This window comes from Argopecten irradians, chromosome 8 (assembly GCF_041381155.1).
Source record: "Argopecten irradians isolate NY chromosome 8, Ai_NY, whole genome shotgun sequence".
NCBI lineage: Eukaryota > Metazoa > Mollusca > Bivalvia > Pectinida > Pectinidae > Argopecten > Argopecten irradians.
Window position 1 is genome coordinate 35142572 of NC_091141.1, and position 15394 is coordinate 35157965.

A 15394-nucleotide genomic window follows, 5' to 3' on the forward strand; every position below is an offset into this window, starting at 1 on the left:
GAATAATGAAAGTTCACTTATATCACGAATGATAAAAGTTCACTTATATCACGAATAATGAAAGTTCACTTATATCACGAATAATGAAAGTTTACTTATATCACGAATAATGAAAGTTCACTTATATCACGAATGATAAAAGTTCACTTATATCATGAATAATGAAAGTTCACTTATATCACGAATGATAAAGGTTCACTTATATCACGTATAATGAAAGTTCACTTATATCAAAAATGATTAAGGTTCATTTATATCACGAATAATGAAAGTTCACTTATATTACGAATGATAAAAGTTCACTTATATCACGAATGATTAAAGTTCACTAATATCACGAAAGATAAAAGTTCACTTATATCGAAAATGATTAAAGTTCACTTATATCACGAATGATTGAAGTCCACTTATATCACTTTTCTAAACATAGATAAATAGAAATGTATGACAATAATTACATATATTTGTCTCTTCTACCATATAAACTAACCAAACCAAACTGAAGTCTATGGGAGTATGATTGACACTTAAAATGTGATCATTATGACGTCACTAATGATGACACTTAAGATAATCTCTTTGTAAATGGCTGTTCCATCTTGTGGAGTGAATCGTCGCTAATAATTAGTTTTCTTTGAGTCTTACTACAATAATTTTAATGCATAAACACTTAAAGTGAGTTAATAATGTAATATAAAAGTAACACGATCTTCCTATGGAATCTATGGTCTTTAGAGATACCAGAGCCTTGCAGACAATTATCTCAATGCGTTAGCGCACAATTTGGAGATTTTTCTTAATGTTGATTTATTGGGAAGTGGGGAAGTGCAAACCATAGGGACATCGCCCAGGTAGAGATTAGATCGATGGATGAGGAGGCTAGGCAGGTGAAGGCAGTGAGCATAAGACAGCAGGGCAGATGGACTCACTGGGAGGGAGTGAAGCAGAGGAAAGTATCTTGGAATGATATCTGGAAGATGGAAGGTCACAGATTTAGCTTCCTGCTGAAGTCAACCTACGATTTACTGCCAAGCCCAACCAACCTATTCACCTGGGGAATCAAGGACAACGTTGAGTGTGAACTCACATCATGCCAGGTGGCACTTTCAGATGGAAGATACACATGGCGCCACGACCAGGTCCTCAAGGAGGTAGCAGCAAGTCTAGACCGTGCAAGGAGGAAAAAAGCGGACGATATCGAAAGGGCCAAACTTTGTCACATTTGTGAAGTCTGGAACCCGGGCTACAGGAAGCGTAGAAGCTGTTGGGATACTCGCAACAGCAAGAGACTGGGAAATGAGGGCAGACATCCAGCAGAGGATGGGTTTCCCAGCAGAGATGGCTTCAACACCACTCCGCCCCGATGTTGTGTTATGGTATCGCAGCTCTAAGCAAATAGTCTTGGTGGAACTAACAGTACCATGGGAAGACAGGATGGAGGAGGCCAACGAACGGAAGCAGCAGAAATACCAGCAGCTGGTGGAAGAATGCCAACATCGAGGATGGAAGACATGGTGCTTACCGATAGAGGTCGGATGCAGGGGTTTCCCCAGCCAATCTTTATGGAGAGCCCTACGCCTATTAGGGGTAACCGGAGCAGACCGGAGGAACCTGATAGAAGCAGTTAGCAGGAAGGCAGAAGTTGCTTCCAGTTGGATCTGGAGGAAGAGGGAGGAGAAGTGGATTGGTCACCAGCAACAGTGCTAGCCACAAGGTGACGAATGGCAGAAGGACAGACATCGCTACCCGTAGCGATGAACAGGCAGAAATAAGACAACTACCCACAATAACATCAAGAGGATGCGATAGCCGACCGGTCCATGGTTGGGCCTGATCAACCCAGCCGGTGTAACGTTGAAAATGGACCCCCGTTGAAAACTGACCTCGGATCATTTTTCAATGTTGAAAAATGACCCCGAAACCCGTTGAAAACTGAACTTTCAGCGCACTTTTTACACCGACCCGTTGAAAATAGACCCCGTTGAAAAGTGACCCCATAAGAACTCGTTTTTACAAAACAACACAACACGACACCACAACACCACGAAACCACAACACATCTCACAACACATCACAACATAACAACAAAACATCACACAACAACACATAACACAACACACAACACAACCACGCAACAACAATACAACACCACCCAAAAACAACACAATAACACACAACAACACAACACACGACAAAATTACACAACACAACATCACATAACATAACACAACACAAAATCACACAACAAAACATCACACAAACAACACAACACAACCACACCACAACATACAACACAACAACAATACAACACCACCTAACAACACAACAATACACAGCAACACAACACCCGACAACAACACAACAACACAACATCACACAATAACACATAACAAAACACACATTACAACCATAACACACAACCACGCAACAACAATACAACACCACCAAAAAACAACACAATAACACACAACAACACAACACACGACAACATCACACAACACAACATCATACAACATAACACAACACAAAATCACACAACAAAACATCACACAACAACAAACAACACAACCACCCACAACATACAACACAAAAACAATACAACAACACCTAACAACACAACAATACACAGCAACACAACACCCGACAACAACACCATAACACAACATCACACAATAACACATAACAAAACACACAATACAACCATAACACACAACCACGCAACAACAATACAACACCACCCAAAAACAACACAATAACACACAACAACACAACACACGACAACATCACACAACACAACATCATACAACATAACACAACACAAAATAACACAACAAAACATCACACAACAACACATCACACAACAACACATCACACAGCACATAACACAACAACAATACAACACCACCTAACAACACAACAATACACAACCACACAACACCCGACAACAACACAACATCACACAACATAACGCAACAACACATCACAAAAACATCACGTGACAACACTACACAAACACGGAACAACAACACAGCACATAACAACACCACACAACAAACAACACAAAAACACACAACCACAAAACAATATAACAACACAACACAACCATACGCAGAACACAACATAACTGATCCATACGCAGATATATAATACATGCATTCTTGTATTGCAGGGAATAAATATATATTAACAATTACTGAATATCTGACAAACGTTAAATCGTCGAAAATATAATCATAAAAAATCATTAAGAAACAAATTAATAATATCCCATACTTACAGTTTTGTGACACTATCCACTGGTACTCGGAAGTGAACACCACATAGTACAAACTTTGCATGTAGTTGATAACAACTATTCCTTTTTATTTACTACGTTGCCTCAGTGTTATATAGCAATTCCTCAGTCTGAGAACAATTAAATTAACATTATCTACACGGACGAACAAAATGACTATAGAAAAAAATGAAAGTTTTGTAGTGACGTATTCTCCATAATAAACATACAAGCACCTAAAATATTTAAATGAGGTATTTGTTACGATGATAACAACACCAAATTTTAATTCAAATCGAGGTGATTACGTAATTTAAATAAGGAATGGCGATATCAGAGTTTGTGCAACAGTTTTATATATGAATGTACTAGGATCATATTTCAACAGACCATCCGTTGATAGTTTGCCAAGGTCATTTTTCAACGGTCATTTTTCAACAGACCTGCCGTTGAGAATTGACCCTAGACACCATCAATTTTCAACGGCATGTTCAATTTTCAACGGCATTCGGGGTCCGTTTTCAACGTTGAAAACTGACCCGAGGTCAATTTTCAACGGAGGTCCATTTTCAACGTTACACCGGCGCACCTCTGGAGGACGTCATGGAAAGCGCCGAAACGTCTAAGCAAGGAGGATCCACCTGATGAGGGGACCGGCCAGCATTGGAGTCATCCGATGTATTTAAGGTATTGTCAACAAAGACAAATCTACATTAGACATGATGTAAAATTTATTTTTTGCGGATGAATAGATGTCGCGAAAATATGCCGCCGCATTGTTTTTTTCCCCAAAAAGCTACAGTAGAACAATATGACTTAATTGGTAAATTAATCCGTCACGAAACAGTTGTTATGCATGAAAAACACAAAATCAATCGTCACTGAAATACATTGGTTTAAAGTACACAAGACGATATCTCCTTTAAAAAGGCTAATCACATTTCAGAAACTTGTTTCATAGAAAAAGCTAACTACATTTTAGAAACAATGTTCAAAAAAGCTAGCTACACTCAAGAAATTATGTTTGATAAAAAAGGCTAACTATATTTTAGAAATAAGTTTTATAAAATGGCTAAAAATATTTTAGAAACAAAGTTTTATTAAAAAGACTAACTATGTTATAGAAACAATGTTTTATAGAAAGGCTAACTACAATCGAGAAACAATGTTTTATAAAAAGACTAACTACATTTTAGAAACAATGTTTTATAGAAATGGTAACTATATTTTAGAAACAACGTTTTATAAAAGGGCTAACTGCATTTGAGAAACAATGTTTTATAAATAGGCTAACTACATTTTAGAAACATTGTTTTTTTTTAAAAGGCTAACTACATTTTAAAAACAGCGTTTTATAAAAAGGCTACATTTTAGAAACAATGTTTTATAAAAATGCTAACAACATTTTAGAAACAATGTTTTATAAAAAGGCTAACTACATTTGAGAAACAGTGTTTTATTAACAGCATTGTAATGATTATAACATAAGAGCATCGCATAACGCAGAACTCTGGTCATAATATTTTTTCCGTTTCTTGTGAATAATCTCTAACAAGTTGTTGGCTTAAATCTGTCTATTATATCTTTAAACTTCCTTTAAAGGGCCACTACCTTTCCGAAACGGTTTTTAATTTTTAAAATAGGAATGTAAAACGAGATCAAAAATTTTGTAGAGTCGCAGAAGTTATTAACTATACGTTTACTAGCACACCTATCATCACCTTCAGAACTGTTTAATTAGAATAAATAAAATGTTAATTTTCATAACGCGGGTCGTTTTATGTTTCCCGCCGTCGTCCTAAATGCCGCGCGGTAGTTGACTATCGCTGCGCCAGCGGCAAAACAGCGAAATGAATCTCCACTGTTATCGTACATTAGACAGGAAATCTTGCATATGTTTGGTGTTGTAACCTCATCTTAAGCCATCGATATATATTTTCTTTTGTTATTAATGTTTTTAAGAAACCTTTAAATTTTGCTCCGGAAAGGTAGTGGGCCTTTAATATCATGTTTCGCATCATGCACAGAAACGTGAATTTAACGAGTTACATGATTTCCAGTAATAATGATTAGTGTTTTCAAATGAAAACTGTATTTTGGCGAGAGCTAGGAGAGACAAAGATCCACTTCGTTGTTCTGTACCGAATAAAAATATAACTTAAACCAAGGTCGAAAAATAAATGTGAAATTCCAAAATTAAATTTTAGGACCTTCGTTCAGATTTTAGGTTTTTTTCCTTAAATTCTTTGGAATATTCTCCATAATCATGTGATTTTGACTAACTTCATATTTCAGAAATAAAATTGTGTGGGCTTCCACACCTTTTCGACTGATGTTTTGAGAAACTTATTTTTAGAAATATGTGGAGGCCCACGTATTTGAAAAATTGTAAGTGTCCACACCTTTTTGTCCAGGTTGGTGCCTTTGGAAACAAGAGTTACTTCCCCCTTAAAAATTTAATTCTGTGTTCTGCAACATTCAATAAAACCAATAAAGTCATACGAGCGTAGGAATGTCAAAAATGTTCAAAAATGTTCGTCTTTCAAACGACAATTCACCTAATAAGAAGTATTTTAGGCCAGTCGTTTCTGACAGTGTCAAATACAGGTAATAGTATGTGGTAGATGTCGATGATTGATGTATGGGGAAAATAAAACTTAGTATGACAATGTCAAGATTTTAGAAATTTTATAATCTATTTTATCAAATTATATTTAATTAGATATAATGTATAACATGGCAACGAATGTGGTATAATATAATAATGATAAGAATTTTAGATTTAGAAATTTGGAATAATACATAATTGTCTACATTTACAAAGTCATATTGTTAATTATGATACACGACAAGTCCTAATGAATAACCATGTTTCTCTATATTATACAGCAGCTACCTTGGTATCAAATGTTTCAGGTACTGGGCATCATACCCAAATATTGACGTTTGTTATTCCTGTGTACTGCTATATAACTCGCCAGTAACATTTGCATACAGTCGACTCATAGGACTCAATAAACGTACCATTCACCAATTTGCCTTTGAGTTCTACATTTTGCACCAGAAAGACTTACAAAATACACAACTACAAAACTCTCAACATTATAGTATACATGTATCACGTGTTTCTAAAGACTCGATATTGACTCAATCAAAGTGTATAAAGACAGTACCCTGTTGTGCATCTGTTGACTTTTCAAAATAACATGCAATGGGTCAGGTTGTTCATAATGCGATTAATGAAATGTGTCATTTCTCTTTTCTGCAAAACATGTGTCATGTTTTCAACTAAATGTAAAATGTGGTACAGAACGGAAATGAAATAATTTCATCTGTTATCATAATTTGCAAATTGTAGTTAAAGTGAGATTAGCATAATCACCTTTTGAACAACCGAACCTAAAATAACTTTTTTTTTCTATTGAGATTCCACATGCATCGATTTACGTTTAGGTGAATAACTTAGCATTCTACTTTTCTTGTTGTAACTTTATGCGCTCATCGGCATTTCTCCGGGAGCTTTTAATCATACAGTCAACCATATAGTTCTTAAAATAGATGACCGTCACCTGTGGTCGAATCAGGTATGTGTTTACTGGGGAAAATTAATGATTGTGAAATTATTATCTGTAGATATGACAGGCTGTGGATTTGAAATATGACCACAGATGTATACTGCTCAGTAGGTCAATAGTTACAACGCATTACACGTATTCCACAAGTACCGTATAGTAGGTTACTTATACGCGGGTTAAAAATTTTCGAGATATTAACTTAAAAAGTAAAAACACAAAAAAAAAAAAAAAATTAAAAAAACACTTAATTTTAAACTTTCGCGATCTGACATGAAGGATATATATGAATAAAACATTTCGCAATATTGCGTTAATACATTTTTCGGGATGAAAGAAATGTACCGCGAAATCGCGATAATCATCCTCTCGAAAATAATTAGCTATACGGTATTATCATATTTTATTCTGACTGTAGATTCAGCATTTCATCCAAGAACCTTACATAAAGTAATAAAATTATCTCATTAAATTAGATCCCAGTTTAAAAAACATTCCTTAAATTTTAGGGATCCCTTAACTTAAAATTATCCATAGGAAAGCATTACAGAATTTAAGGAAGGCCCCTTAACTTAAGATTTTTTCCTTAACTTTTGTAATGCTATTAATAAATCTAAGTCGAGGAATTCTTAGAAGTTAAGCAATGTTCGTGAAACTTGGCCCAGGCTCCGATTTCTCGAAACAAACTGTCATAAACTGAATTAAACCACGATTGTTTATGTGAGAAGAAAAACTTAAGATGCTCCACCGCCGACAGAGCATAAATGATATTCATCATTTCAACAATAATTGGCGTTTAATCGTGTATATATATGCATAATTAACACTGAAAATAACATAAAATAACTTGTTTCGCCTTTGGTGCATGCGCAATCATCACTTCATTCTATATAAGATATAGTGCCACGGAATTTTTTCGGGATGCAATTAATTATTTTTCATATTTTTAACTTGAAGTAAAATTAGAAGCTCAAACTTTTCAATGGTGGTAATGATGTAAAATAAGGAACTTTTGTTACTGAAGAAAAATACAAAATCGTCTGCTCCTGTTTTTGATAGTGAAAAAATACCATTTGTCAGCGGTGGAGCATCTTTAAGTCTTCTCTATTGTTTCGAGAAAACGGACCCAGATTGGCAACAAAAAAGAACTGAATGACAATGAAAAATGTCACACCGCTCGAATGCGAAATCAAATAATTGAAAATATCATGTATGAATACAAGGTTATCAACAACAGCCTTGATCGCGAATTTTTATATTTGCGAATATGTTGGTGATAACAATAACGATGACGCAAAATATCCTCGCGAACAAATAGTGGTTCACAGTAACCGAAATCGTGATATCTATAAAAAAAATAAAATAAAAAATCTCGATTAGAAGTTTAAAGATCAATACGTTCTTCAGTTTTTAGCTCACCTGGTCCGAAGGACCGAGGTGAGCTTATGGGATACCGCAGCGTCCGGCGTCCGTCGTCCGTAATCGACTTCTTCTCCATAACTGCTGATCTGATTTCAACAAAATTTGACTGGTAGCATCCTTATGGGCTACTAACTATAAATTGTACAAATGATGGGGCTGACCCCCCAGGGGCCTGAGGGGCGGGGCCAAAAGGGGTCAATTTGGCTATTTCCATATAAACGACTTCTTCTCTGAAACCAAGCATGGGATAGCACCCATAATGCTATGGTAGCATCCTTATAGGGTGGGGATTCAAAATTGTACAAATGGTGGGGCTGACCCCCCGGGGGCTTGAGGGGCGGAGTCAAAAGGGGTCAATTTGGCTATTTCCATAGAAACGACTTCTTCTCTGAAACTATGCATGAGATAGCACTCAGAATGCAATGGTAGTATAATCATAGGGTGGTGATTTAAAATTGTACAAATGATGGGGCTGACCCCCCGGGGGCCTGAGGGGCGGGGTCAAAAGGGGTCAATTTGGCTATTTCCATATAAACGACTTCTTCTCTGAAACCAAGCATGGTATAGCACCCATAATGCAATGGTAGCATCCTTATAGGGTGGGGATTCAAAATTGTACAAATTATTTCCATATAAACGACTTCTTTTCTGAAACCAAGCATGGGATAGCACCCATAAGGCAATGGTAGCATCCTTATAGGGTGGAGATTCAAAATTGTGCAAATGATAGGGCTGACCCCCCGGGGGCCTGAGGGGAGGGGTCAAAAGGGGTCAATTGGGCTATTTCCATATAAATGACACTCTCTGCAACTAAGCATGGTATAGCACCCATAATGCAATGGTAGCATCCTTATATGGTGGGGATTCCAAATTGTGCTAATGATAGGGCTGACCCCGAATGATAGGGCTGACCCCCCGGGGCCTGAGGGGCGGGGTCAAAAATGGTCAATTTCCATATAAATGACTTTTTCTCTGCAACTTAACATGGGATTACGCTCATAATGCAATGGTTACATCCTTATAGGGTTTGGATTCAAAAGTTTGCAAATGATGAGGCTGACCCCCCGGGGGCCTGAAGGGTGGGGTCAAAAGGGGTCAATTTAGCTATTTCTATATAAACGACTTCTTCTCTGCAACTAAGCATGGAAGAGCACTCATAATGCAATGGTAGCATCCTTATAGGGTTGGGATTTGAAATTGTACAAATGATAGGGCTGACCCCCGGGCCTTAGACGGCAATAGATGCGGGGTCAAAAAGGTCAATTAGGCTAATATTTTCATATAAATTACTTTGTCTCTGAACCAATGTATTGGATAGCATATTTGTATGGTATCAATAGCATCATTGTATGGTTGTGATTCAAAATTAAACTTTGGGAGTCAATTTTGCTTATTTTTCTAATTGTCAGAGTCTAGTGATAATTACTAAAAAAAAACAGGTGAGCGATACAGGCCCTCTGGGCCTCTTGTATTTTGATATGTTACAATTCTATCCAGATTGATAATTTGGCTGAAGTTGTATCAGATGCTTTTTTATAATGTCAGTTTTTGGTTAACACTGTATAATTTGCTGTTATATATAATATGACGATACAATGATAAAATATCCAAAGACAAACTATTGTTGTAAAATAAGTTACAGGTTTTCCGTATTTTAAAATGTCAGATTATTCAGACCTCAGTATTTTTGTACCTGCTCCTTTGCGCTTTTGAATTATTCCTCTTATAAAAAGGACTAATATAGCTATGTGTAAATGTTGTTTGTATTAAATTAAATCTAAAAAAGACACCTTTGTTATTATGGAAGTCAATACCTTGTACAAACACAAAAAATATACATATATATTGCTATATTATTGAATTATTGTGGCAGAAAGATCAAAGGTGAGTCTTGGAGATATTATATGATAAATATTGAGGTCTAGTCCACTTCTGAATAATTATTTTAAAAGCGGTGATCCTTCGTCAGCTTGATTTAAGTTTGATTTGCGAATAGGAAACAAAGACATAATGAAACAAACCAATGGTCCTCGATGCGATAAATTAGGCATAGAGGTTCAGTAATAAGTAGGAGGGTCTTACTACGCCCTCGCCCCTAGAAATCTTACTGACCCTCTATGCCTTCATAGACGGTCAGTAACTGACTATATAAGTAATAATATACTTCCTCACTTCAACACAAGCTACTGTTTGTCCACAACCCCTGGTAACAGTTCCAGAAGCTCTTATTTCTGAAAAATCTCTTATACTAGTGCCATTACACATAAAACACATATTAAAGCCGAAAAGGTGCAGTATATAGGTAGACGTTTAGGAGAAGGTGGCAAAAAAAGATAATATGTCTAATATATAACGGATTTAGTTGTTTCCGACTGCCTGACATAGAAAGGACCATCATTTTAGAAGTGAGCTATTCATCATCGTGAGTTAGATACATGCATACAGATAAATGCAGTTTTATAATATATACAGACAAGCTATTGCTGACTAGCCGGGGCTGTCATTTTATCGCTGAAATCAGCATTTTTTCTATGTACCTTACTCCTAGAATGTATTTTGACATTGTGGTCCTACTTGTTTTAATTGTTGTTGTTGTTTACACAATCTAAATTTTGTAAATGTCTCATTCTCCTGTTTTCACATATTGTCAAACAATTCTTAAAATACTGTTGCGCTGTTTATTTTCGCCAATATATTTATTATAGTTATATGACGTGAGTTTAGGTTTTGATTGAGTCTGGCTTTATTAATATAAAGTCCTAATAGTTTTTACAAGACCTACATCATATGGCCTTGAAATAATTTTGGTAGGTAGTATGTCAACATTATATTACGTCTATAATGTGCCGCAACTGAATATGGTTAAGACTCCAAGTACCAGTCTACCATCTTATTTCATTTATTATTTTTACAGGATTACAATGTAGATATAATTATGTAAATTAAAGCGTTGTTTTTCTTTAATTAATAAGTTTCTATATTATATTGTATGCAGTGTCAAATAAACTTCTTAAAACATATTTTCCAAAAACCACTGAATGTGACCTGTGATACTGATTGAAATATAGGTAAATCTCAGGTGAAAACAAAGACAGCTTACTGGTATATGAAACAATATATAACTGACTTCCCATTGTTTCCTAAAACAACACCTACCTATTTCAATTTCAACAGATTTTTTTCAAAAATATTTGAAAAAGGATCGAACAACAGGCATAGCCTATATGAATTATCTCCATAAGTAACAACTAGTACATAGCAAAATAATGCGATATAAAGTGTTGTCTATAACATATAACATTATAAGGATCTTATAATGATTAGATATAAAATTTGAATGCGGAAGTTTATAGTTACGGACCTACCTAATCCTGATAAAAAATGTTGGCGTTCAAAGAACACCCCTTATTAACAGTCAGAGTCATTAAAAGAAGGGACAGGGGTATTGAGATGGTGGAAAAAAAACAACTGGCAAGCGGTCAGTACATAGCAACTGTCCCACATGAGATTCGAACTCGTGACCCAGAGGTGTGTGTGGGGTGTGTGTGGTAATGTGTCGGGACATCTTGACCACTTGGCCTTCGTGGCCTTATGAGGTAATGAACTGTAGCTAAGTCATATGCATTCATTTTATCTACCATCAATGTAATTCAATAGAGTGATTTCATGCATAGTAAGCCATCGTCATATGATATGATTTTCAAGCATGTAATTGTTAATGTCGTTCTGTATAACCTTCTTCCTTGCGTTTTGATAACAATAGGGGTCCGAGTGGTTAATATGTGTACCAGATAATGGTTAAATTATTTTCGTTTGTTTGTTTTTGTGGAACCTCGAACTCCCGGGGTTCTATTGATGGGAAAAATAAAATGATTTTTATCCTTGGTGGAAAAAGTTGTCTCGACATCTTACCACAAGCCCTCCAACTCTAGGTCGCCAGTTCGAATTCCAGGTGGGGCAGTTACCAGGTACAGACCGCTGATCGATGGGTTTTTTCCAGGTACTCCGGCTTTCCTCCGCCAACAAACCTGGTATATCCTTACATGACCCTGGCTGTTAATAGGACATTAAACTAATAAAACCCAACCATATAACAACAGTTTTACTTATGCTTCGCTTCTATGAAAAATGCCCTTGCGTTTTTGTCTGACTTCATAAACCCTTAATATATTGAGAATAAGAATATTTAAATAACGTAAAGTTCAAAAATATAATGCATTTTGTTAAGCATGTCGTTCTGCACGTTTCACTATATCCGTCTTATTTTTGAGCTGTTCATTTAGAGTGAACCAGTACATAAATTAGTGTTTAAGGGAAAGGAACGATAAATGTAAAATAAATTCGTTCCTTGTATGTTTTTGTTTCTTAACTTTCGATATAACTATATAATACCAATATAAACGTTATATTTAGCAACCAGCTTGCTTTGTGAGGATAGCAATTTGTCAGTCAAACATCCCTAAAATTACATTTGCATCGAAATAAGACATTAGTCGTCGGAATTATGATAATTAATACAAGTTTTGGCACTTACCTCATTAACGGCGCTTGTAGATGAGATATAGGACGCGTCACATTGACATGTGTCGTAACGCACTACTTAAAACGTCGCAATAACAAATATTTGCAAATATAAAACTTAATTGGAGTCATGTTGTGACCTTATAAGGTCATTCTGAAATGTCAGAGGATACTGTCGTTTCGATAGGGACAGTAAATAGCTGTTAATCAATCTAATAGAAATGGAATATCTTAGTCCTATACTTTGAATTTATAATTATAATTCTCTATTAACATGTATGTAAGTGAAACGATATATGTTTGTTCAAATGAAATTATTTCTAAGTTCATCACACGTCAACGTAATTCTGTACTTTCAATTTATAATTTCACTTCCTTATTTTTAGCATGTATATATTAGTGAAAAAATATTTGTTTGTTCAAATGAATTTTTTTAAAGTGCTAAACAACGTATTTCTTTACTTTCAATTTATAATTCCACTTCCCTATTTCTTAGAATGTATATATTAGTGAAATGATATTTGTTTGTTCGAGAGAAATTATTTCTCACTGCATTACGCATCAGCTTATTTCTATACTTTGAATTTATAAGTCCACTTCCCTATTCTATTAGCATGTATATAAGTAAATTGATATTTCTTTGTTCAAATGATTTTTTTTCTCAATTCATCACAAAGACAATTTATAATTTGAATTTATAATTCCATTTCTTTCCTAGATATTATATTCGCTTGTTCAATTAAAGTAATTAGAATTTAATTGCATCACAAATATAACTTTGGAACTATAATTCCGCTTCTCTCTTCTATTTACATGTGTGCATTAAAGTGATTAAACAGAATTGAAGAAGTGATAATGCACGGGAAGTTTAGCACTTCAGATTATTATAGACTAAGTGTTCATAATAGAATTTAAGCACATTCAAAATTTGAGTTACAAAATATATTTTGATGATCATGACTGAACATAACCATTTAGTGAAAGTAAAGGCGCCAGCATCGAATCTTGTTTTCTTCAACCTTCCTAAATCAAAGTAAAAACTTTAATTTTAAATCCCAATAAGAAATATCAAACATATTCGAGGAATAAAGTTTACCTGGACCCTTTCTTAGCAGCGGTAATGCTTTAGACAATAGTGAAAAGGTTTCATTAAGAATAAAAAGTCGAACACACAAGCTTTGTCATGCCACAGTTTGAATAACAATAGATGGATTCTTGTCATGCCACAGTTTGAATAGCAATAGATTGATTCCTGCGTATTTGCGCAGAAATTTTGTTCACCGCTAACATGTTTATTTATTATTTATCGATTTTGTATTTTACTTTCAAGGTATGAATTTTGTCCTAATAACAGAGGTGTGATTTAGCTACTTTATTATCAATTATGAACAGATAATTGTATGTATATTATGTAATAATTCTGAAAAAGTGATCACCTTTCAATAACCTATCACTCGAGTTGCATTATCAAATTGGTAAAACCCATACCTTTTCCAAGAAAAAATATCAAAATACATAGAAATAAATCAATTGATGATATAAAAATGAATAATTTAATGAAAATGATATTTGAAGGCAAATATGCGGGAATGAACCTGTTTCATAGATTATTTTTAAAACACCTGCTTTCTTCCATCCTTCTATTGTTCATATAATGTAACATGTAAACGAAACCAAGTGAAAATGTTCTAATCAGATTGTTTACTCTAAGACTATACTCTAAAACATGTTTGAATCCATATGAAATCAAGTTTTGGTATAAGCGCGTTATATTACAATTCAATAACTTCTGTTTAATGTTTAGAGAAAATCAATGATATATTATCCCTGACAATTCATAATGAACTTGTCGAGTCTTTGATTTGGAAGAGCCTAAATGTGTTTTCAGGGGTGAATGAGTGAAATTGACTATTAAAGACGTGTTAGGGTATTATGAAATGTTCTCGCTGGTCTGTTTCCCTCTTGTCACCTACATTTTGCTATTGTCTTTGAGAGGTTATTTCCGATATCTTGGACATGTGAATAGTTTAGGCAAGCTGTCTTTTAATTACTCATTAGTTATTGCTGTTTGGCTCCAGATAACCTTTTTTAACATTCGTTAAATGCTTATCGGTATTTAAATACATATTATTTCAGATGTGCTAACTGATGTTCCTAAAATTATGTTTTATAATCAACTAATGTAGGTATCGGTTAACATAATGATATATCATTTTCATAAACAATATTAGCTATTATATTGCTATCATTATCTTATATTTATGTAAAGCTCCTGTTGTTGCTGAAGATGAGTTCTCCCGTTTTATGCCCAATTTGCGTTTGCCTCGAACATATTCCAGTTTGTATTTATCTGGGATTATACATGTTTCGAACTTTGTGTCAATACCAAGTTTATCAAGTTATCTGTTCCTCGGAGTTAATTGGTAGTTATTTACTTATATTTTATATATTTGGTATCAGCGCAAAGTTTTGGATTATGCAATCGAAAGTAAATACAAAATGAATAATTAAAAAGAAAAGAGAAGAACGAAAACTGAGCACAAATATTCGGGGATCCATCTTTAAAAATCAGGTTTTTGTTTCAAACAAATATGTCCTTCGTGAA